We start from the raw sequence: 25577 nt of genomic DNA on the forward strand, positions 1-25577 counted from the left end.
TCTGCCACATGCTGACAGTAACTGCAAGGAAGCAGCACTGAAGGATTCCCTCACACACAACAGGTACAGCAAGGATGCTGCAGTTTAGGCTTCCAGGCAGCAGGAGTTCAAGTGAGACAGGCACAGAACATGCACAGGGCAGCACGGTGCAGGATTCACAAGATCAGCACAGAGGCCAAACTCGTCCCTCACAGGCCTGCAACGAGTGCAGCAGTTTCAACAGCAGCACCATTACTGAGAGTACAGTACAACTGAAACTTTACCTCATACACTACAGGTACTGCAAAGCAGCAGCAGTACCACTGCCGCACTGTAAGCTTCACACACACACAGCACATCATATGAAGCAGCACAGATGTTCACTGTACACTGTAGGCAGAGGTAGAAACAAGAGAAGGTTCCCTAGACTTCGCAGATACACTCATCCACCAGAAGTGCAAGCACCGCACACACACAAACTGCCACACATATAGTACTTATGTAGTGTAAAGTAAGGTGTATTACCACTACAGTGACCACCTCTCGAGGTGATCACAGACATCATTTCCAGTCTGGTGCTTAGAAGCCCACAAATCACTGCTTCCAGGTGTGTTACTCTAATCACTTCAATGAAATGAAACTAAGACTACAACAGTGAGAAAACATTAGGCTGTTACATTGCATCGTGGACTGGAAACGGAGTCTGTAATAACCAGAGTGAGGTGGTGTGGTGTCTGTAACCTAATTAAGTTTGTTGTCGGTGGAACTGGGAATGCAGAATGTGTTGGAATTAGAGAATCTTGGTGGGGGGTAGAAGCCATGAATGTCAATTCACCAAAATGCCAGGGGTAGCGGAAGTGACTTCACATGCCCTTTCACCTTTAATTTCACTCACACACACCTGCGTTCACACTTACACACTCTTTCACGTGCACACAAACTCACCTGCAAGCACGCACACAACATATATTTAAAAGCATTTTTTTTACTTACACCAACTGTCAGTAAGGCCATATTCCAGCTAATTGTTCTCAATTTATTATTACACTTATAGTTAATAATGAAAAGTTATACACCACTAGTGTAATTAAAAAAACTGAGAAAAAACAAAGAGTGGCACCCCAACCTACATCCATAAGGGTGAGCCAGCACTGCATTCCTGGCACTGATTTTGCCACCTCCGAGGCCAGGGGTCGCAAAGGGCAAGCCAGAGGTCGCAGCTGCGACCTCTGCAAGATCTCTAAATGATATCCATGCAAGAGGCGCGGGGAGTGGAGCAGACACCAGATGCTGTCGCTGTGATTTCATGACAAGACCGGACGCTAGTGTTATGCATAAGTCCCTTATTGCCACTCATTAGCAGCAATTAAAAAATTCAAGAACCGCTAATATTCTAGAACCTTAACATAGTTCCATAAAACACGTGACACCAGCAGCCGTTTATTTTCGTTGATGTTCCTTGCCAACTAAGTATCTGCTTCTTTCATGTCTGATTAATTTGTGAGCTAAATTGATTCATTGCTCTAAAATGGAATAATCAAGTTCGGTTGGACGTCACTTTGTGGAGAGTCTTTATTTTGTATTTGGTGTGTGGTTGTATTACTAATTTATGTGAATATTTTATATTATATAAGTGTATCAGTTCTTAGTTAAAAAATGAAAAGGTTGGTAAAGGATGGATTTCGACTAAATCAACGTTTTCTTTTTTAACACAATTTGCGGTTACTGTTGGGTAGTGCATGAGACTGAACGTGTGTTAGCCTGTGGTGTTTCCTTATCTTCTTTGTTGCATCGTATGCCAGCGGCTGGTAGGCATTGTATGTTAAGAGTGTTATGTCTAGAGAAACAGAAATGTTTGATTTAATAGAAAAAACAGCTGTTGGGGTTGTCTGCACTAAAAAGAGTTTACTACTGATGGGAACCTTTTTAGCAACTTGGGAATGATAAACAAATTAAGAAAAACCAATAAGGCTCCAAATCTATGCTTTGCACTTTACGTGCAGTTCATTACTCTGTGATCTGCATGTTATGCATTGTGCTTTACAGCAGGCACATTAGCCCTGTATTCTACATTATGATAAATTATAACTGTGACTAGCCAAAACCCAGCTCTCTGCAACAGGTGCATTCACCACAAGAGTTAGCTTACTATTATTATTATACAAAATTGCTGAACATGCAAAGATCTCTGCAGCAGATGTCTTAACCTCAAAAGAAATTTAAAACTAATTTTGTCACATTCGCCTTTGTTGCCAATTTTGTTGCTGTAGTTTTTATTAAATGAAAAAGGATGTGTAAGTTAGCTATCAGATCCTGCTTTTCAAGACTCGGGGTCTTCTGCCTTAAACCCCTTTCTGCTACCACACCTTTGTCCCCAATTTGTGGTATCCTGAAGTAAAAATGTAAATTTCCAGCACTAAGCACAAATGACAGAAGGAGCTACGGTGCGGCTTAGAGTCAAAGTCAGGGTGACAATCATGCAGGCATTTTTACGGGCTGGTTTCCCTTCTATTAGTTCAATGAAGCAGGGGATACATTTTAGACTCATAGTAGATGGCTGGTCGCCCATTGCTCTAACAGTGGACAAAGTTTCAAAAGTAGACAGCACTGCAGCTATTTTTAAGTATGGGTGCTGGACATAGGTGTCTCATGAGTGCTGGAGCACCCCAAAACATAACCAGGCTGAGAGTCAGAAGGTGAATAAGCAATTAAGATACCTTGTTGGTTTGTCTCATTTCCTGTGCATTCAAAGATAGAGTTCGAATGTCAGGCTATGTATTCTGACTAATTGCTGCTTATTCTTTCAACATGGAAACTGGGGTTTACTTTTCTTTCTCTGACTGCAAATAGAGAGGCTTTAGTAAACTGAACTATATGACAATATTGCTGGGGTACTGGGAGTTTAAAAAGAAAGACTGTATGATGTCAATTTTTTAACAGACAACATAATTTAAATAAAGAGCTGTAGAATTTACTAAAATATCTACTTGTTCATGGGGCCGTGCCTTCAAAAATCTGCTTGTCCGTAAAAAAATTATTTTGTGCCACACAATGCAGTGACCAATTCTGGCAACAACTTTATCATATAAGAGCTCTGATAACAGAGTCTCTGATTATGCTAGGACTCATTCTATAGGTGGGCTTGAATACTAGCAGATCTCTTGTTTTGCCACTTTTGGCAGATCTACAAGCTTGAGGTAGCAGTAACAGTTTCAGGGTTGGAATGCCCGTTTGAGTCTGTGCAAAGCTAATAACTTCCATGTTTTAGGGGTTTCCACCAGCTTTTTGCTAATCTTTTCCCATAATGAGAAAAGCTGTAAATTTACTCTTAACAAAAGAAGTAGTAAAACTTCATCCCAGGTTGGGAAAAAGTGGTTGGAGGGAAAGTAAATGTGTAAACAGATTTTCGTATGATCAGATTAACACATGCATATTTGCTTGTGCTAAAATGCTGGTCAATAATATTTTTTAGGAGTACGATTTCTTGGCCTACTTTGGTTAATTCATGAAAGCTGTACATCTTTACTATTGCAGGGACATATACCCTGGGTGCACATCGGTAACTTTAAGAATAGGGCCCTTAATTAGGTCTGCGGCAACCAAGACCTTTTGTTTTTACTAAAATGCTATCTCTAGCTAATGACTGGCTTCACTGTGAATAACAGCATTCTGCGCATTCGCAAGGAACATATTGCCACATAAAGTAGTTTTGTTCAGGCCAGGGACTAAAGTGGAATGTGTGCTTTTTGAGACCAATCAATATGTTTGCTTTCTTCCAATGTTTGTTATAATAGCGAGGGCCCAGCAGCTCCCATAACAATACAGTTTTTAAAAAACCTTGTCAAAACAAGACAAGCATTGACAAAACCAAAAGGCGGGACCAGCTATAACAGATCTATTGGTTTTGCCAATGCTTGTTCATTTCCATGCTTCCCATAATCTTTTTGAAACTGATTATGCAGATTTTCCATTACGATTATTTTATTCAAATACTAGCATGCAGCAACACATTTTACTAAATGATGCGTCAAAGAAATAGTACCTAAAATTGTATAATAGTTCAGCTAAATGTTTTTTTCCTAGTTTCTTTTTTTGTGAACATTTTATTTTGAAAACAAAGATTCATCAACCTTGCTTTCAGGCTTCAGTAAATATTTACACCAAACCAGAGAACACTCAGTGATTATATGTAGCCTCATAGTGTTAAACTTTGCAAAAGTGTGTACACATTTTTATACTTGAACCACTGTGGGTAGTGCCGTCCGAGCTTACATTTCCTTAGAGCACTGACCCTAATAACAAAGGCTTAGCATAAATGAACCATAATTACAAGTTCGAACAGCATTAACATATGGACACAAATATCATCTTAACTTCAGATAATGCTGTTCCTTGATCCATAATGCGGTACTGTAAACTGGCTGCTAAAGGGTTTGTGCTGCAGGGGGTTGAGCCTACATGTTTCAAGGACGAAATAAACATGAAAATGTGATACCCTGGACACCAAACTATATGTCCTGTGTGTCTGGCTAGAGGAATTCCACACCCTTGTTAAATATATGTAAGTGAATGATACAGTCATAAAGCATGTTCTTTTTAAACTCAAGTGTGATGGAAACAAAGATTTTACTTAGATAAAACAAATCACGCCCGTTTACTTGGTGATTGACAAATAACATTTTTTGAAAACCAATCGACACATTATCTGTTGAATGGATCGTATTAAAAGCACAATTGCACAACTGTGCAAATTAACTGATCATTTCAATGGAAACTGTGATGTCAGTAAATGAGTGTGTGGTGCCTCCCCATGTTTTAGTAATATGTGTGTGACACTGTGCTCCTAAGAGCAATACCAGCTGCATACTACACCATTAACACTTTCCTTCTAAAAGGGCACCACTCGTTTGCTATATTTGTTTTCTGTGAAATGTTTGGATTGTTGAGTCGATACGACTGTAGCAATGTAACATTGACGGCAGCATCCCACTCTGAAAATTATTGTACCACCACCAGTCTCAAGACCACTGCGTGGCATAAAGAGAGATTTGCAGAAACATAACTAGTTGCAAGGCATACAAGCCAACATTTTAAAATTAGAAAGTGGGAGAATTAAAAATAAAAAAATATATAATCAGGGAATGTATTTTCCACATTGAAGGAAAGGCAGTTTTATGTGGGAGGTAGCAAAAATGAAGCTATTAGGGGCTCCCAAAATCAAGAGTCCCACGCCTGGGTCTGTTAGCATGTACACCAGCCGGTAACTACTTTCTTCCACCTGGAGTCAAGTGTACCTCACAGTATCACACACACCTGTTTACAGCGTCACAGCCGCGCACAGTGAAAACAGGGACCCATAGGAGAAGGTATAACTTCCATGTTGGAAGCTACATTTAAAGGTGTGTGGGTGCCCAGAGGCAGACACGGGTGAGCTGCTGCTAATACTACGGTAACGGTACTCTGCCGTCGGTCCTCTGCGGGAGGAAGAGATGGAGCTAAGCACAGGCCCTCGGTAGTGTGTCTCTGCCTGTCCTCCCCTCCCGGGCCACACGCGGATCCAAGGGCTGGAGGGAGCTCAGACCCCTGCGGGCGGAGCTCCCTCCCGATGATACAGCCCTGGCTCCGCCTATGACCCGCCGCCCCCGCCCACAGCGGACTGCAGCCTACAACACCGCCACATGGAAAACACACATGACGGAAGAACTACCTGGCTATCACTTCCGGTGCAGCGGGGGCAGCCGCTTCCGGTGCTGCAGTGACAGCGCTGGCCTCCGCAGCAGGAGCGGTCTCTTCCGGCCGCAGGGGGCGGTCTCTTCCGGAGCAGCAGCAGGGGCGGTAACTTCCGGTGCAGGTGCGGACGCTCTCTCACCTGATTGGCTGGCCTCTCCTCCGGTCAGTCATTGTTCCTGCGGCCCCTGCAGCCTCGGTCTCTCCCGGCGCCGCCCCGCAGGCTGTCGGTCGGTCTCCCGTCCATGCCCTCTGTGGACTGCAGCGGGCCAGGAGCTGGACAGCTGCTGCTGGAGGTGAGAGCGGTACTGCTGACTCGGGGGGGTTTCAGGAAGGTTGGGGCCTTTCTCTCTTCACCCGAGGGTGGCGGAGGGGCCCCTGCACCCCCTCTTTTAGCCTTGCACCCCCTCTTTTAGCCTTGCACCCCCTCTTCTACCAGTACTCCTGCACCCCCTCTTCTGCCCCTGCACCCCCTCTTCTGCTAGTACTCCTGAACCCCCCTTCTGCCCCTGCACCCCTCTTCTGCCAGTACTCCTGAACCCCTCTTCTGCCAGTACTCCTGAACCCCTCTTCTGCCCCTGCACCCCTCTTCTGCCAGTATTCCTGAACCCCTCTTCTGCCCCTGCACCCCTCTTCTGCCAGTACTCCTGAACCCCTCTTCTGCCCCTGCACCCCTCTTCTACCTCTGAACCCACTATTTTACCCCTGTCCCCCCCTCTTTTGCCAGTACTTCTGAACCCCTCTTTTACCCCTCTTCTGCCAGTGCCCTCTGCATCCTTCTTCTGTCCCCGTACTCTTAATCTGCCCCTGCACCCTTCTTCCGCCCTGCACCCCCTCTTCTGCCCTCGGTGGACTGCAGCGGGCCAGGAGCTGGACAGCAGCTGCTGGAGGCGAGAGCGGTACTGCTGACTCAGGGGGGTTTCAGGAAGGTTAGGGCCTTTCTCTCTTCACCCGAGGGGGGCGGAGGGGCAGCTGCACCCGTCTTCTACCCCTGCACCCCTTCTTCTGCCCCTGCACCCCCTCTTGTGCAAGTACTCCTGCACCCCCTCTTCTGCCCCTGCACCCCCTCTTCTGCCAGTACCCCTGCACCCCTCTTCTGCCCCTGTACTCATCTTCTGCCCCTGAACCCTCTATTTTACCCCTGCACCCCCTCTTCTGCCAGTACTTCGGAACCCCTCTTCTGCCAGTGCCCCCTGCACCATTCTTCTCTCCCTGCACCTCTCCTCTACACCATTCTTCTGTACTTGCACACCCTTTTCTGCCAGTGCCCCTGCACCCTTCTTCTGTCTCCGTACCCTTCATCTGCCCCAGCACCCCCTCTTCTGCCAGGGCCCTCTGCACTCTTCTTCTGTCTCCGTACCCTTCATCTGCCCCTGCACCCCCTCTTCTGCCAGTGCCCCGCACCTTTTTCCGCCCTGCACCCCCTCTTCTGCCCTTGGTGGACGGTAGCAGGTCAGGAGCTGGACAACCGCTGCTGGAGGTGAGAGCAGTGATACTGACTCGGGGGGGGTTTCAGGACGGTTAGGGCCTTTCTCTCTTCACCCGAGGGTGGCGGAGGGGGAGCTGCACACTTCTTCTGCCCCTGCACCCCTCTTCTACCTCTGAGCCCCATTTTTTACCCCTGCACCCCTCTTCTGCCAGTGCCCCCTTCTTCTGCCCCTGCACCCCCTCTTCTTTCAGTGCCCCTGTACTCCCTCTTCTGCCCCTGCACCCCCTTCTACTCCTGAACTCCCTCTTCTGCCAGTGCCCCTCTCTTCTACCCCTGCACCTTTGTTCTGCACGTGGCCCGGCACCCTTCTTCTACTCCTCAATCTTACTCTTTTGCCAGTGCCCCTGCTCCCCCTCTTCTTCTAGTGCCCCTGCACCCCTCTTCTACTCCTGAGCACCCTCCTCTGTCCGTGGCCCTGCACCCTCCTCTGTCCGTGGCCCTGCACCCTCCTCTGTCCGTGGCCCTGCACCCTCCTCTGTCCGTGGCCCTGCACCCTCCTCTGTCCGTGGCCCTGCACCCTCCTCTGTCCGTGGCCCTGCACCCTCCTCTGTCCGTGGCCCTGCACCCTCCTCTGTCCGTGGCCCTGCACCCTCCTCTGTCCGTGGCCCTGCACCCTCCTCTGTCCGTGGCCCTGCACCCTCCTCTGTCCGTGGCCCTGCACCCTTATTCTGACCTTGTACCCCCTCTCCTACCCGTGGCCCTGCACCCTTCTTCTGACTGTGGCCCTGCACACGTCTTCTGACCTTGTACCCCCTCTTCTTCCAGTGCCCCTGCACCCTTCTTCTGACCCTGCACCCCCTCTCCTGCATGTGCCCCTGCACTCTCTTCTGCCAGTTCCCCCTGCTCCCCCTGTTCTGCTAGGGCGCCTGCAGCCCCTCTTATGATGAGTTACTTCTCCTTCATCTGCGGCCATGACTTCGTTTTCCCTTTTCAGTTTTACTGCTCGTTGTTGGTTGGATGTGATTTTGTGAATGTAAGGTGTAGGAGAGGCCGACACGTTGTTGTGACAAAGCCTGCAGGACCCTTCCTTCCCAGTCACTGGCAGGAGAGGCCTTGCACTGATGCATCGCACTGGGAGCAGTGGAGGCACAAGGATCCTTCCCCAGATGCTGGGGTCTGGGGCTAGATGAGACACGTATAGCCTAATAGTGAGCTAAGCCCTGGGAACTCATAAAGCATGAGCCTCCTCCCACTGATGTGCCCTGAAAGCTGTTGAGACACGGGTGGCTCGCACTGATGCGGTGCAGTGATAGCACATGAGGCCAGGGTGGTCAGTTTTTTTCATTCTTATTTGGCAGGACACCATGCACATATGGAGATATAAGAACAATTTTGTTGGGCAGTGGGGGACTATGAGTTACACAGCATTTTTGAGGTTTTGTTCTAGATATGCTTCTTCCAATTCAGGCCATCTTATAAAGCGTAACTTGGTTGGAGACTGAGCTCATGAAGTATGCTTATTACTCATACTGTATTTGAGTTCTGAGACCCTTGCCACTTCTTGGAGAAAGCTTGCTATTACTACTTTTGCGAGACGAGACAATGGTATCCAAATCGCCCTAAGCTTTAAAACACCAGCGGTAGATGCCAGTATTTGCCAAGCACACTGCCTAGTAACAACTCGCCGCCGCAACACCGGTCCAGTGGCAACATTTTAGCAGTTGAACCGGAAATATTTGATAATATATCTCCGCTTACTGCTGCACCCAGATATGGTTGAAGTTTGCAACGGATCCTAAAGCTGGACATGTCCCAGTACAGTGATATTTCCCTGGGTAGGGATTGCCCCTAGTCCCTGCCCCCATTAGAAACACTGCCACCATAGCTGTGGACTAGTTGGAATCTTCAACCACTGTACACATTTTTATTACCGACCTTCCATATGGCCAAACTGCATTCTTTTGGGCAGTCACTTTTGAACTTATTCTCCTGATCTTTTTTGGCAATATAGGGTGCTTTTAGTATAATTGTAAAAGATGATTGTAAGTGTACAGTTAAAAATGGACTGGGTATTACCCAGAGGAGAGCAGAAGTGCTCCCCTTTGTCATGATATATTAACAAACATGCAATGTGTTATTAAATGTACAATATTCACAGCATGTAGCAGTAAGTTGCAATCTTTTTGATCTGTTGATTTAAAACAGTGTTTGATCCTTGGCAAATCATTGTTCATTTGTTCACTTATCTTACAGTATGTCAGCACTTTGAAAAAGGCTTAATGGAAGAAATAAATAGGTGCCCAGGATTAGTCCACAGCATGTTTTTTCCTTTACACGTTTTGGGCAGTTTATCTGCAGGTGGCTGAATTTGCATCCAAACAGCTGAACTTGCTCCTGAAGCTGCATTGTGCAGGACCCTTCCTTTGCTGTAGTCCCTTCTTCACAGCCACCAATTGGCTTTTCTTTTGCAGCTCATTAATGGCTGTAAGTAAGAGAGTAAAACGTTTTCTAGCTCACACAATAAGAATTTTAAGTTCTATTCAGGGCACAGAGGCAAGGATTATGCTTCTCTCTCTTTACTGTAAATTTTCAGCAGCCAACCACAGTACAATAAATAAAACCTACATTACCAATGAAACCATATGTCACCCATATCACATGCCCCATCACATAATAGTTGTCCTTATGAGTATAGAAAAGTATTTTTGTGTCCCTTTTCTTTGCAGAATAAAGATATAAACTTCTAAGGAAAATTTAACAAAATAGCCAAAGTCAACTAGAAAAGAACCAAGGCTCTTCAGGAAGCCACATCCAACAGGGAATGTGAAGAGTAAACGCCCAAGAATCGGTCAAAAGCCTTCTAGCAACCGACTAGGCAAAAACATCGTAGGCGAAATTAGCCATCTCAGCTCTGTTTCTGGTCTTTACCCGTGAAGCCAGAAAAAGAAGCCATAATATCCGTATTCCGAGAAAACAATCTGTATCGGACGGTATTGAATAGCTAAAATCTCATCATTTTAATTTCTTATGTATGGGGCGGGAACCCAACATTGGACAATCTGACATGGTAATAAGAAAAAACATACTTAGGCCTTACACAGATACAGTATATTGATATCAGGGTGAGCTAATCCTTGCCTCTGTGTCCTTAATAAATTGAAAATTCTGTGCTATAATCACTGAAGCTACTTCCACAATCGATTAATAGTAAAAGAACTTGAATGTCGATTCCAATGACAAGTCCGCCGCTCTCAAAATATCCTCTAATCTTGAGTCCAGTGTGAAAGACTTTGAAGCCACAGAACCTCAGGCTGAATTAGCTCCGAAAATGGAAACATCAATACTGACTTCAGTCAATAACCAACGCATCCATCTAGCCAAAGTGGAAGTTGCGACTTGTTTAAACAATTTCTCTAGTGCAATGAGAACTTGTCCTCCAGGATCTCCTCTAAATTCACTTGTGACAGCTTCATATAAGCGTTAAGGCATTGTACCACACATAACTTGGCGTTCAAAGGAAATGCATGATACAATATTGTCCTAGAGTTAGTTTTAGTCCATCTAGAAATAGAGAAGGAAACTTGGAGGAGAAACACCTGCCAGCAAATTCGAGGTCCCGGACTTCAGAGCCCCTTTTACATGATATCAAGCAAAGCAACATAGTCAGCTTGGGAGATAGCTGTTTGCAGGAGAGCTTTTTTTTCCTCCGGCCATTTTTCTAAGAATGATAAAACAACATTAACATCCCAAAGGGAAGAATATCTGGGTAGAGGAGGTTTACAAAGAGGTATGCCCCTCATGAGTTCGCACACTACAAGATGTTCTCCTACTGGCTTCCCTGCAATAGGAAGATGTCCAGCTGAGATGGCTGACCTATAATTGTTAATGGACCTATAAGCCAGGCAAGAGGCTGCCAAAGAAGGAAGGAAATTGATCACCAAATTGATATCTGCCCTGAAGGGATCTGAATTTAGTTCCGCCCACCAATGCACCCATGGGCGCCATACTGAAATTTAACGTTTGTGGGTGCCAGGTACTCATGCTTGGTTGATGTAGAAGTAAGCATGTGGAGAAATGCCTGGCATCTCCCAACGACTCTGAAAACCCTCCAGGCTACCAAACGAAGTTGACTTGATAGGATCAACGGATGAGGGGTCCCCACTGGGCCCCGAAGTAGATTGTGCCAAACAGGAATCAAGTTGGCGCTAGTGTTGTTGTGCAACACCCCCATCAGGAACTACAGCTGTGCTCTACAGATCGGAGTCACTAACACCATCTCTGCATTCTGACGACACACCTAAGATAGGACTCTCGGAATCATACTGATCCTGGGAAACGCATACACCCAATGGAGAGACCAATCTTGTAGGAATGCATCCATCGCTGCTGCCTCCTCAACCGGCCTCCAACTGAAAAACAGTGGAATCTGCAGGTTCACCTGCATGGCGAAAAGGTCCACTGAACAAGGTCCCCACCTGTGGTTAAGATATGAAAAGACCTTCTGGTGGAGTCTCCAATCTCTAAAGTCTTGGCGAAAGTAGGAGTGCCAATCCGCTACTGAGTTCCTCTTTCCCAGACGGTATTCCGCTATGACAAAGATCCTGTGTTGAAGGCAGAAAGGCCAAAAATCCTTGAGAGTCTCTGCTAACAACCAAGACCTCGTACCGTCCAAGTTGTTGATATACCGGACTGCTGAGATGTTGTCTATCCCCAGCAGAATGCATCAATCTGTCTGATGTGGGGAAAGACTCCTGAATACGAAAGATCCCTCCAGGAGCTCCAGGCAGTTTATGTGGAAATGAAGTTCCATCTCCGACCAACTACCTCCTGTGATCACTGATCCACACTGGGCTCCCCAGCCCCATCTGCTGGCCTCCGACTCCAGAACAACATCTAAGGGAGCTGCCAAATATCGCCATGCCATTTCAGGCAATCCACGTGGTCGAGCCACTACGCCATTTCTGTCCTGGACTCCTCTGACAGGAGAATTTGATCAGAATAGGACAGACCCTTCTGCAAATGCAGTATCTTGAGCTTCTGAAGGGCCCTGTAATGAAGGGGCCCCAGAATTAATGCCTCGATGGATGAAGCCAAGAGGCGCACAATCCGTGCCAGACACCTCAACAAGATCATTTGTTTTCTTACTGCCATTCTCAATTCCTTTTTTATATTCCACATCTTCTGGGCCCGAAGAATCAACTGGGAACTAATCAAATATACCTGAAACGTCAAGAATTACATAGATTGCAAGGGGATCAGAGACAATTCCGTTCGATGAGAAATCCAAGATCTTGGAGTAACTGAATTGTCTAGGACAAGTGAAGACTCGCCAGTTGTGGGTCTTGGGCCAAAAGAATCCGGTCATCAAGGTATAGATCAACCTCACTCCTCCGGCGTGAAGAGAATCTACTACAGGTCTCATTAACTTGGTTAAGCACAAAGGGGCTGACGAGAGCCCAAAGGGAAGGACCTTGAACTCCAAGCAATGTCCGAGCCAAACCAATTGTAGAAATCGACTATGAGGAGGATAGATGGGGATCGCCAAACATGCGTCCTTCAGGTCCAAGCAGACCATCCAATCACCTTCTTGCAGAATGTCCTGTGAAAGATGGATCCCCTTCATTTTGAAGTGCCTGTATACTACCCTGATCTTGAAGTCCTTTTAGTATTAAGACTAAACAGGATCCTCCCCCTTTCTTATCTACCAAGAATATGGTGCTGATGAAGTTCCAGGTTGAGGAAAAGAAAGAACAATGCCCTCTTTGTGCAAGAGTGATTGAATTTCTTTTGAGATGGCATCTTGCAGGGAAAGATTTAGTTCCAGAGGAGGACACATTTGAGAGGGGGGTACGATAAAACTCCAGTTTGTTGCCCTGGATAGCCTCGAGAACCTAGGTGTCATGGGTCAGAAGTTGCCAATTTTTCAAAAACGATCTTTTAATGTTTCCTCCCCCCCCCCCCCCCCAAATTACTTCAGAATGAGGAATAATTCTCACCTGAGTAAGTGGCGTCTTGGGAGGCTCATTGCTGACCTCTTCTGTACCCCTTACGGAGACGTTGACGTCCTCCAGAAGAACACGTGGGTTATAAGGTGTTGTCGGCTGATTGGTATTGTCCATTACCGTGTCCGCAGTAGGAGAAATCTCGCTGGGGACCCTGATGGGAGAAACAGCCTGACGATTGGCCCTGCAGTCTTCCAGCCCTGCAAAAGAGTGTTGCGGAACACCTTCTTCAAGGACATTTGTGCTCTGTCAATGGAACTGAATCTTGCATCAAACTTGCCTGGGTCCTTAATAAAAGGAGCACCCAAGAAGAGTTCCTGCGCCCTTGACTCTGCTTCAGAGGATTCCAGATCACTAAGTTGCGTTCGGTGGAGATCACCACATTGGCATTTTCTATTGGGCATACTGCACGCTGCGCTCAGCCCACCAGAATGTCTGGGTCTATGGGGGGCGTTGGTTTCCTTGGGTTGAAAGGCCAGTTCCAACATTTTTGTAAAAGGTCTGGAAATGTCCTGGCATGAGCGCCAATGTCTGTCAAGGCCCTTCTTTGGGTCTTTAGCCCATTCTTTAGGGAGGTCACCATTGTGGGTCCACTTCTGGGGGTCTCTGTGACCTTCCTTGCTTGATCAGGCCTGGGACATTTGGCGCGAAGTCTAGCATGCATTTCTACGTCGGAACTGTCTGATGTGTTCCTGGATGTACTCCGCCACTTCTTTTGGAGGGGTCCAACTGGAGGATCGCTGGTGAATGATCTCTCAGGGTTGAACGTTAGTACTTTGTGAGTTTTGGGGTGAGTCTCTGGGGGGTGTTCGGATCATCGTATTTTACCAGGACTTGGAATGTTGTCCTTATCATTGTCACTATGGTTTGTGGGCGAAAAGTCCAAGTCAGTGGGCCTGGGGGGATCCAGCAAATCATCCCATTCCTGGGAGATGCTATAGCCATGGTCGTCCCTGACTGTCGCCGGCAGCTTTTCATAGGCCTCTGTCTGAGGCCACTTTTGGACTTAGCTTTTCCCTATAAGACTTGCCCTGAGGGATTTGCAGGTCCTCTAAAGACGTGAGAGGGGGGAGCCAGCCCTTTTGGAAGGCAAAACTTTTAAAATGTTTAGTGAGGGGTCCCAGAGCCTTTGCCATGGCTTTATTAACTGATATTTGGACACTGTTGTTCAAGGGACCCACTATAATGACTTACAGTGACCTCCTGGTCAGCGTCTGCTGCCCTCCCCAGCTCCTAAGGCTGCTGCTGCCTTGCCTGGGATGAACTGAGAGTCTACCTGACGCTCAGTTCGAGTTTGTAGCCCCTCTCCACCCGCAGTCTCCTGCCTGCCCCCTCATCCTGGTAGTCTAGTGGCCATCAACAAGTAAGTATCTCTCTTTATCTCTCCTTTACTCCTGCTTCTATACTTCTGCCTTTTTTTTTTTTCTTTCATTCGTTTTTCAACTTTTTTTTCCTTTTTGTTCCTTTTTTTTATTTTTCTGTCCTTCTGTACTGCCCCTCCCTGTGGCCACGCTTACTCCCCAACCCCCAAGCGCCTTTCCCACCCTCCCATCTGACCGGACACCCCGCTTCCATCCCCTTCTTAATGGTGGCCGCATCGTGCCAAAGGCAAGCCTGTCGCGACCAGCGCCAGGAACTGTGAATCTCCGTCAAGCATCCCATGGCCAGCATCCATTACGACGCCATGACCCTCCACTGCCTCAACACTGAACGTCTAAGCGACTGCTGCACCACAGCCCCCAAGGATGCCCACGGTCCTTCTTCAGTGCCGGCCACATCAAGAAGGTACTCTCCACACCTGCAAACACCAACACCCATCACAACCCCTTCAACTGCTTCCTCCTGAACATCCGCTCCCTCCACAGGCACACCACCGAACTCTGGTATTTGAACGACACTGCCCGACCGACCATCGCCTTCCTTAGCGTGACCTGGACCAACCCCACCTCTCTACCAGACATCGCCATCCCGGACAGATACAGCATCCTAAGGAGGGACCGGGTGGAGGACTCGTCATTGTACACAAGTCCTCACTACATATCAAGGACACTCAGAAGAATAGTGCACCACCATGGAACACCTTCACTTCCTGGTCCAAACTGATCACAACTCCTCCATCCGCGACACCCTGGTCTACAGACCACCCGGCCCCCATCCAGCATTCATTGTAGACCATGCCATCCCCATTGTAGACCATGCCATCCCCAGACCCTGGCGTCCGACTAACTCCTTCTCGGCTACCTGAATTTCCACCTCGAGGACCGCAATGATCCAAACACCACCGCCCTACTCGACAACCTCGCCACCCTCGGCCTCAGATAGCTGATGCCCATGCACATTGCAAGGCACACACTGGACCCCATCTTCACCTTAAGCAAACGGATTACCTTTGAGACATCTCCACCCCAGACTGGACCGACCAAGGCTGCCTACACTTCACCTCACCGCACCCGGTAGCCGCATCTGTGCCCCCCTCAACCCTCCACAGGAAATGTAACAAAATGAGCAACTCAACACAACTCTCGCCAAATCCCTCCCGCCTCCCTCTGATGACGCCAACACCGCAGCGCAAAATCTCAACGCATGGATCACCGAATGCAACAAGACTCTAGCCCCATCTGTCTGACGTCAGCCAAGCACATACCAAAGAAAGCCAGCTAGTTCACTACCGAACTCCAAGAATTCAAACGCACCCACAGGCGCCTAGAGAAAAAATGGAGGAATAGCCAAACCAGTGAAGACCTCGCCACCTGATCCGCAACCGCTATCCACCTCTGACACATAAAGAACGCACCCCACGAACAGATCAACACGAAGGAACTTTTCTCAGTCATCAACAAGTTCACAAATTCCCCCGCCGAAGCCACCAGCATCCCCCTGTTGCAAGACCTCTGCAACAAACTCTCCACCGCAAGATCCAAGACCTCTGACAGCTTCCTCCCGTAAAACCAACCCAGCACCAGAACCTATGACAGACTCACCCCCACAGAATACATCCAGACCATCCACAGCTGCTCCACGCTCACCACAGAGGAAACAGAAAGCATCATGAACAGCACCCCCTACAGAGCCCCCACGGACCCTTTCCCGCACCACATCTACATCAGAGCCAGCACACCCATTGCCCCCGAGCTCCGGCACATGATAAACCGGTTCATCAACATGGGTACCTTCCGCGAGGACTGAAAACACTCTGAAGTACGTCCCCTCCTGAAGAAACCCTCGGCCGACCCATCAGAACGGAAGGATTTCTGGCCCATTTTGCAGCTACACTACCCGGCCAAAGTACTGGAGAAAGCCATCAACACACAACTACAAAATTTCATCGAGGTCAATAACTCTCTGTACAGCTCCCAGTCCGAGCACCACAGCACAGAGACAACTCTTCTTGCAGCCACCGATGACATCAGATTGCTTCTAGACCAAGGCCACACATGAGCACTCATACTCCTCAACCTCTCAGCAGCCTTGACGGTCTCCCACAGCACATTATGCTGTCCAAGATGTAGGAATCCGCGGAACAGCCCTGAAATGGATCCACTCCTTCCTCTCCGGAAGAACTCGGGGGGGGGGGTGGGTGAGGGGTCAGGGGAAAGGGGGAAAGTCAGGCTCCCTCCCTATACATCTAAACCCACATGAGTCAGCCGCGGAGTCCCCCAAGGATCCTCTCTGAGTCCAACTCTTTTCAGCATATACATAACCCCATTAGCAGCCGTCGACAGAAGCCACAGAATGAACATCGTGTCATACGCTGGTGACACACAACTCCTCATTTCACTCACAGAAGACCCAGGCACGGGCAAAAGGAATTTACACTCTAGGTTGGAAGCCTTCGCCACCTGGATGAGAGAAAGCTGCCTCAAGCTCAACTCTGACAAGACAGAGCTCATCATCTTGGGAAACTCCACCGCTCCTGGTGGCCTACATCTCTCAGGACCCCGCCCTCGCTGACTGAGCATCGCCGTAACCTAGGCATCATCCTCAACTCCTCCCTATCTATGGCCCGTCAGGTAAACTCAGTCAACTCCTCCTGCTGGCACACATTCTGCAATCTCCGAAATTTTTTCAAATGTTTCCCAGCAGACGGCCGCAGGACAGTTGCCCACGCCTTATTCACAAGCGAGCTTGACTGCGGCAATGCTCTCTACGCCGGCACCATGCTGAGAAATATAAAAAAGCTGCAACTCATCCAGAACGCCGCTGCCAGACTTTTCCTCAACCTCCCACGCCAAGAACATATCTCCCAGTACCTGAGGACCCTCCACTGGCTCCTTATAGAAAAACAAATCACCTTCAAGCTACTCCCCCACATGTACAAAGCCATACACAATGTCGGACCGGCCTACCTGAACTACCGCGTCTCCTTCCACACCCCGCCAGATCCCTCCGCTCCTCCCAGCAAACACTGGCACCATGCCACTCATACGGAAAACCACTGCCGGAGGATGGTCCTTCACTTACCTTGCAGCAAAGAGCTGGAACAACCTACCCTTGCACCTCAGACAAAGCCCATTGCTCCCCATCTTCAGGAAGAACCTCAAGACGTGGCTCTTTGAATATGGCTTTGCTTTCCCCCCACCCCCACCCCCCCTCACCCCCAGTGCCTTGAGACCCTCACAGGTTAGTAGTTGCGTCCTACAAAAACTAATTGATTGATTGATAGATTCTCTTCTAAAGAGTGCTGCAAACCCTCTTGGTATTATTTGTCGTCCTCAAAGGCATTGTATTGAGCCATGGTGCCCCGTACTTCTAATAAGTTGGGCAACAAGGTGCCTTAGTCAGGGTAGCTAAGAGCTACAGTTAAGGGAGTATGAGACTCTAGAAGGCAGAATAGATTCAGAGATAGTAATGGTATAGAACATAGAGGGAGCTGCCTACAGAACTCCAGGCAAAGCCTATGCAATTTTTACAACCCTGTGCACATTCAGATGCACCAGGACATAAGGGGAGCATCAAGTATGAGCACACTGAGCCACTTGCCTCAGCAAGGTTGGTGGCCAGCAGCGGGATAACGTGCTGCTAATTTCACTACTTATTATGTAGTCTGAGCGGGAAAGCAGAGCCGCGCTCTCTTCAGTAGCTGCTGTTGAGTTCAAATGACGTGCTGCAGCTTCACGCGTGTTCACAAGTGCTCAAGGCCCCGTTGAGCTAGAAATAGGACTGCAGCTGACAAGGAGATGGCAGCTGTCTGCTCCCACTCTACCAAGTTGAGCCTGCGGGAGATGCAGGCTCGGGAGGCCGTAACGCTCCACTTGAAAAGGAAATTCCAATAAAAAAACTATGGAAACATTTAAAGATATGCGCCAAATCAGCACATCAGTATAGCGCATCTCTCATTCACACAGCTGCGATCTCCAAGTGACCGTAAAGCGCGCTCAACATAAAAACCTATGCAATAATCAGAATACGGGAATTAACTGGCTGCAAAGTAGCAAAGAAAAAGGACACAAAATGGACTCTTGTATACTTATAAGGGCTGCTCTTATGTGATTTGGGCATGTGATATGGGTGACACATTGTTACATAGGGAATGTAGTTTTTCTTTATTGTGCTGTGATTGGCTGCTGAAATTTTACATTAAAGAGAGGGAATCCTAATCGGAGCCTCCGGTCCTGACATAGAATTTCTTGTCAGTTCACAGGGTTAAAAGTGGCAGGGAACAGAATGCAGGACTGTGGGCATCCTGCGGTGGCTCTGTGCTGCAGCAGGACAGGAACCACGACTGCAGCACAAACCTGTAAAATGCTGGATGGTTGGCCACATAAGCTGAGGCACACCCATGCTTTGTGGCTTAGGGTTAAGTGTATAGAGCTGTTTCGCAGAGCTACTGCCTTCTTGAGCTGTGACTTTTTGTTTTGAGGTGGTATGCCTGCAGACTGGAGTCTGTTCAGTAGAGAACACTGTCCTTGTCTCCTCGTGTGCCGTGTGTGCTTGTGGTTTGTTACGTGCCATTGATAGTGTACTTACACCATTAGAATGCGTATGTTGTGCTAGGGATAGTGACGTTCCATGTGGTTCTGCGATTTCCTGTAGGCCAACATCTGTCATCTCTCTCTCCTGTAATGAAGGTATCCTTTTCCCCATGTCGGTAGCTTTTCATTGTTATTTTGTTAGCTTCTCAAATAACAAAAGTTTTATATTTGTCCTCCCAAAAGAATCCCATTTCTCCACTTGTCCAGTTGATTTTACCCATAGATATTTTTTTTTGCTTTGAGTGCATTCCTTAACTTGTACTTAATTATGCAGTTTAATTTGTATCTCACATCAATCAATCATGCAACTTATACAAAGAGAAAGCCTAGAAATCCATGCTTTTACATACCATACATACATTTCCTCCTCTTCATCATATAAAGTTGGTGGTCTAGCAGACTCCAAATTCTTCCCTCTTCACTCCATTGTGCACCACACTCCCCTTTCAGTTTTACCACCCCGTACTTGAAACCTCCACATATTCCTCCCCACCTTTTAAAATATTTTCATTACTCTGTCTCCATTACCCCTCTTTCAGCAGTGCTTGAATTTATTAATAACTGGTCCAGCTTCGGAGGCAAATATCTTTTCTTGTGTTCCATTCCAATAATAAGCAGTGTAGATGAATTCTCCTCCTCAAAAGCAGAAATCATTTTCAGTTTAACTTTCAATTCATTCCCCAAAATCACCAGATTTTGTATAATCGACAAAGATATATTTTAAAGCGGCCTCCTGATATCCACATTGTTTGCATTTAGCACCTCATTTTTTCTGGGGTATACCATAGCCTGTTTTTGATTACAAATATGATTATTCCTCTTTATAGCAAATCTAACGTTTTCTTTAATGAAATATCGGGCCTCATTATGACAATTGTGGTTGGACCACCGCCAACCGACTGCGACATTACGACAGCAGTGAAAGCGACGTGGTCGGACCACCGGTGCCGCCAGTCAACAGCCTGGCGGTCTCAGGGATTATAATCTGCCAGGGCAGTGCTGCTTATGAATCCCCTTTCCACCAGCCTTTGCATGGCGGTAGCCCCCCATGCAAAGGCTATAGGAAAGGGGGTGCTGGGGGCCCCCTTGGCATGGGCAGTGCAGGGTCCCCAATGGATAGCCTAGTCGAGCTTTCCACTGCCCAAATTACGGGCACTGGAAAGTGCGACGGGTGCTGCTGCACCCGCCGCACCGCCACATTGGCACCTGGTCAAATACAAGCTGGCGTCAATGTTAAGGCCCTGTTCACCGCAGGGCATGCAGGCGGAAACGCTGTTTGCGCCCGCTGGCCCTACGGTGAACTCCTAATAGTGCAGGCGGTGTTCAGGCAGCCTGATGGTGGTACGAGTTTGGCAGGCGGACTCCGCCACCCGCCATACTCATAATGGTGCCATAGTGTCCCACTGTATTCCTGCCAGTAAGTTCCTAACTATTCGTTCGCTCTCTGTTGCACCTGGCCCTTTTTGCAGGGTCATCCACAGTCCTTTTGCCTCCTTATTTTTCTGACCGGTTTTTGTTGGCTTTAGGACTCTTGTGCATATGCTCTCTGTTTAAATTGTACTGTTTAGTTTATCCATGATTGGCATATCTGATTTACTGGTAAGTCCCTAGTAAAGTGCACTAGAGGTGCCCAGTGCCTGTAAATCAAATGCTACTAGTGGGCCTGCAGCACTGGTTGTGCCACCCACATTAGTAGCCCTGTAAACATGGCTCAGACCTGCCACTGCAGTGTCTGTGTGTGCAGTTTTAAATTGCCAATCCGACTTGGCAAGTGTACATACTTGCCAGGCCTAAACCTTCCCTTTTACTACATGGCAGGCACCCCTAAGGTAGGCTGTAGGTAGCCCCAGGGGCAGGGTGCAGTGTATGTTTAAGGTAGGACATATACTAATGTGTTTTATGTGTCCTAACAGTGAAATATTGCCAAATTTGGTTTTCACTGTGCAAGGCCTATCTCTCATAGGTTAACATGGGGGCTGCCTTTAAATATCCTTAAAGCGTAAATTCCCTTTGAGAGCAGATAAAAATGTGGAGTTTAGGGTCTCTGAACTCACAATTTAAAAATACATCTTTTAGTGAAGTTGTTTTTTAAATTGTCTGTTTTGAAAATTCCACTTTTAGAAAGTAGGCATTTTCTTGCTTAAACCATTCTGTGACTCTGTCTGTCTGTGGATTCCCAACCCGGGTCAGTTTGACAGTTGGGCTGGTCACACCTCTTCTCTAGACAGTGACACAAAAGGGGGCGTGGAGTAGCCTGCATATCCTGATGAGCCATCTGAGCTAGAGGGAAGGGAGGAGTGGTCGTTCACACCTGAAAGGACTGTGCCTGCCCTCATACAATTCAGTCTCCGACCCCCTAGTGTGCGTCTGGGACCTAGCTCGGAGAAGAAATTATCTCACAAACACTTGAGACTGTGCTTTGAAGTTTGCCAACTTCAAAGGCAGAATGGGGTATAAGAAGAAGACCCAAAATCCCTGACTTTTAGAATCTTTCTGGAATCAAGAGGAACCTCTGCCCAGGAGAAGAGCTGAAGGAGGAGTACTGTCCCTTTGCTGTGTTGCTTTGCTGGACTGGCCTGCAGTTGCTGCTTCTGCCTGAAAAGAGTGCAAAGGGTGAACTTTGCTGTGTGTCCTGCTTGAGAAAGTTCTCCAAGGGCTTGGAGTAGTGCTTGTCTCCTGTTGGAAGTCTCGGGGATATCAGGGACTTCAGTTTCCTCTTCCTACAGCACTGGGAACTGTGTGTTTTGTGCTGTTCACAGTAAAAACCACTGTGACGCCGTCAATGATGCCGCTGGCCTGCTGACGCCACACGGAGCCGCACTGCTGCACTTGGCACCGCGATTCTGGCCTCACCGACATCGGACGACTTCACAGAGACGCTGCTTTCACTGCAACCTGCTGCCCCCGCACTCCGTCATCGCCTGCTCACACCGCAGCCTGGGCATCCCTGACAATGACGCTCCTGCTGAGACCAGCGCCGTTGCCTGCACCGTGGCCTGTGGACACCGCTCGTGAGGTACACGAAGCACTGTCCCGTTCCACAGCGCAGCCCTGGTCCACCGACGCCAGCACCATCGACTAGTGTCGTCACCAGGCATCCCATCCCTGCCTGCATCGTGGCCTGTGGACACTGCTCGTGAGGAGCACGAAGCACCGTCCCGTCCCGCACCGCAGCCCCGGTCCACCGACACCAGCACCATCGACTCTAGTGTCATCAGCAGGCATCCCTGCCTGCACCGTGGCCTGCGCTCGTGAGGAGCACGAAGTACCGTCCCACACCGCAGCCCCGGTCCACCGACACCAGCACCATCGACTCTAGTGTCATCACCAGGCATCCCTGCCTGCACCGTGGCCTGTTAACACCACTCGTGAGGAGCACGAAGCACCGTCCCGTCCCGCACCGCAGGTCCGGTCCACCGACGCCAGCACCATCGACTCTAGTGTCGTCACCAGGCATCCCATCCCTGCCTGCACCGTGGCCTGTGGACACCGCTCGTGAGGAGCACGAAGCACCGTCCCGCACCGCAGCCCTGGTCCACCGACACCAGCACCATCGACTCTAGTGTCGTCACCAGGCATCCCATCCCTGCCTGCACCGTGGCCTGTGGACAGAGCTTGTGAGGGTCACGAAGCACCGTCCCGTCCCGCAGCCCTGGTCCACCGACACCAGCACCATCGACTGTAGTGTCGTCACCAGGCATCCCATCCCTGCCTGCACCGTGGCCTGTGGACACCGCTTGTGAGGGTCACGAAGCACTGTCCCGTTCCACAGCGCAGCCCCGGTCCACCGACACCAGCACCATCGACTCTAGTGTCATCACCAGGCATCCCTGCCTGCACCGTGGCCTGTTAACACCACTCGTGAGGAGCACGAAGCACCGTCCCGTCCCGCACCGCAGGTCCGGTCCACCGACGCCAGCACCATCGACTCTAGTGTCGTCACCAGGCATCCCATCCCTGCCTGCACCGTGGCCTGTGGACACCGCTCGTGAGGAGCACGAAGCACCGTCCCGTCCCGCACCGCAGCCCTGGTCCACCGACACCAGCACCATCGACTCTAGTGTCGTCACCAGGCATCCCATCCCTGCCTGCACCGTGGCCTGTGGACAGCGCTTGTGAGGGTCACGAAGCACCGTCCCGTCCCGCAGCCCCGGTCCACCGACACCAGCACCATCGACTCTAGTGTCATCACCAGGCATCCCTGCCTGCACCGTGGCCTGTTAACACCACTCGTGAGGAGCACGAAGCACCGTCCCGTCCCGCACCGCAGGTCCGGTCCACCGACGCCAGCACCATCGACTCTAGTGTCGTCACCAGGCATCCCATCCCTGCCTGCACCGTGGCCTGTGGACACCGCTCGTGAGGAGCACGAAGCACCGTCCCGCACCGCAGCCCTGGTCCACCGACACCAGCACCATCGACTCTAGTGTCGTCACCAGGCATCCCATCCCTGCCTGCACCGTGGCCTGTGGACAGAGCTTGTGAGGGTCACGAAGCACCGTCCCGTCCCGCAGCCCTGGTCCACCGACACCAGCACCATCGACTGTAGTGTCGTCACCAGGCATCCCATCCCTGCCTGCACCGTGGCCTGTGGACACCGCTTGTGAGGGTCACGAAGCACTGTCCCGTTCCACAGCGCAGCCCCGGTCCACCGACACCAGCACCATCGACTCTAGTGTCATCACCAGGCATCCCTGCCTGCACCGTGGCCTGTTAACACCACTCGTGAGGAGCACGAAGCACCGTCCCGTCCCGCACCGCAGGTCCGGTCCACCGACGCCAGCACCATCGACTCTAGTGTCGTCACCAGGCATCCCATCCCTGCCTGCACCGTGGCCTGTGGACACCGCTCGTGAGGAGCACGAAGCACCGTCCCGTCCCGCACCGCAGCCCTGGTCCACCGACACCAGCACCATCGACTCTAGTGTCGTCACCAGGCATCCCATCCCTGCCTGCACCGTGGCCTGTGGACAGCGCTTGTGAGGGTCACGAAGCACCGTCCCGTCCCGCAGCCCTGGTCCACCGACACCAGCACCATCGACTGTAGTGTCGTCACCAGGCATCCCATCCCTGCCTGCACCGTGGCCTGTGGACACCGCTTGTGAGGGTCACGAAGCACTGTCCCGTTCCACAGCGCAGCCCCGGTCCACCGACACCAGCACCATCGACTCTAGTGTCGTCACCAGGCATCCCATCCGTGCCTGCATCATGGCCTGTGGACACCGCTCGTGAGGAGCACGAAGCACCGTCCCACACCGCAGCCCCGGTCCACCGACACCAGCACCATCGACTAGTGTCGCCACCAGGCATCCCATCCCTGCCTGCACCGTGGCTTGTGGACAGTGCTCGTGAGGAGCACGAAGCACCGTCCCGTCCTTCACCGCAGCCCTGGTCCACCGACACCAGCACCATCGACTCTAGTGTCGTCACCAGGCTTCCCTGCCTGCACCGTGGCCTTTGGACACCGCTCGGGAGGGTCACGAAGCACCGTCCCGTCCCGTACCGCAGCCCTGGTCCACTGACGCCAGCACCATCGACTCTAGTGTCATCACCAGGCATCCCATCCCTGCCTGCACCGTCGTCTGTGGACACTGCCCGTGAGGAGCACGAAGCACCGTCCCGCACCGCAGCCCTGGTCCACCGACACCAGCACCATCGACTCTAGTGTCGTCACCAGGCATCCCATCCCTGCCTGCACCGTGGCTTGTGGACACCGATCGTGAGGTACACGAAGCACTGTCCCGTTCCACAGCGCAGCCCCGGTCCACCGACACCGGCACCATCGACCCTAGTGTCGTCACCAGGCATCCCTGCCTGCACTGTGGCCTGTGGACACCGCTTGTGAGGGTCATGAAGCACCGTACCATCCCGCACCGCAGCCCCGACGCCATCTACGCTAGCGCTCCTGACTTCATCAGCCCGGAGTTCGATCTGCAACGCGTGTGACTTCAAGGGCCTTGCGATTCCCGCACCAACTCCGAAACGGATACTGTGACGCCAGCGATGCCGCTCTCCAGAGCTCACTGCGAGGATCACGACGCCGTGCAATTCCAAAGGTACTGTTTGCGGGTGTCCCCGACGCCGTTGCTGGCCCGCGATGTCCCGGCCGGCCTGAACAGTTGGTTTTGTTGATCACGATGCCGTGATAGCCCCAGGGAGAGCTATTGACTTCAATGAACTGTATTTTTGAGTAAATCTTGCAAAATTCATATCTTTAACAATGTATGTTGGATTTTTTATTGTTTTGGTCTTGTTTTACACAGATAAATATTGGCTATTTTTCTAAAACTGGTGTGGTGTCCTTTTGTAGTGTTTTAACTTATTACTGTGTGTTCTGTGCAAATGCTTTACACATTGCTTCTGAGATAAGCCTGACTGCTCATGCCAAGCTACAAAGGGGGTGAGCAGGGGTTATCTGAGCGGGTATCTCCCTTATCCTGACTAGAGTGAGGGTCCCTACTTGGACAG

The 25577-nt window shown here is 49.8% G+C and overlaps 1 protein-coding gene across 1 annotated transcript in view; it reads left to right on the plus strand.

The window, feature by feature from the left end:
• The first annotated feature begins 5781 nt into the window (after positions 1–5781).
• Positions 5782–25577, plus strand: part of JAGN1 (jagunal homolog 1) — a 35211-nt gene continuing 15415 nt past the window's right edge. Inside the window, exon 1 of the mRNA XM_069206154.1 lies at positions 5782–6002. The gene's annotated coding sequence lies outside the window, so the exon portion shown is untranslated. The remainder of the gene's footprint in view (positions 6003–25577) is intronic.

Source organism: Pleurodeles waltl, chromosome 9 (genome assembly GCF_031143425.1).
Source record: "Pleurodeles waltl isolate 20211129_DDA chromosome 9, aPleWal1.hap1.20221129, whole genome shotgun sequence".
NCBI classification, from domain to species: Eukaryota; Metazoa; Chordata; class Amphibia; order Caudata; family Salamandridae; genus Pleurodeles; species Pleurodeles waltl.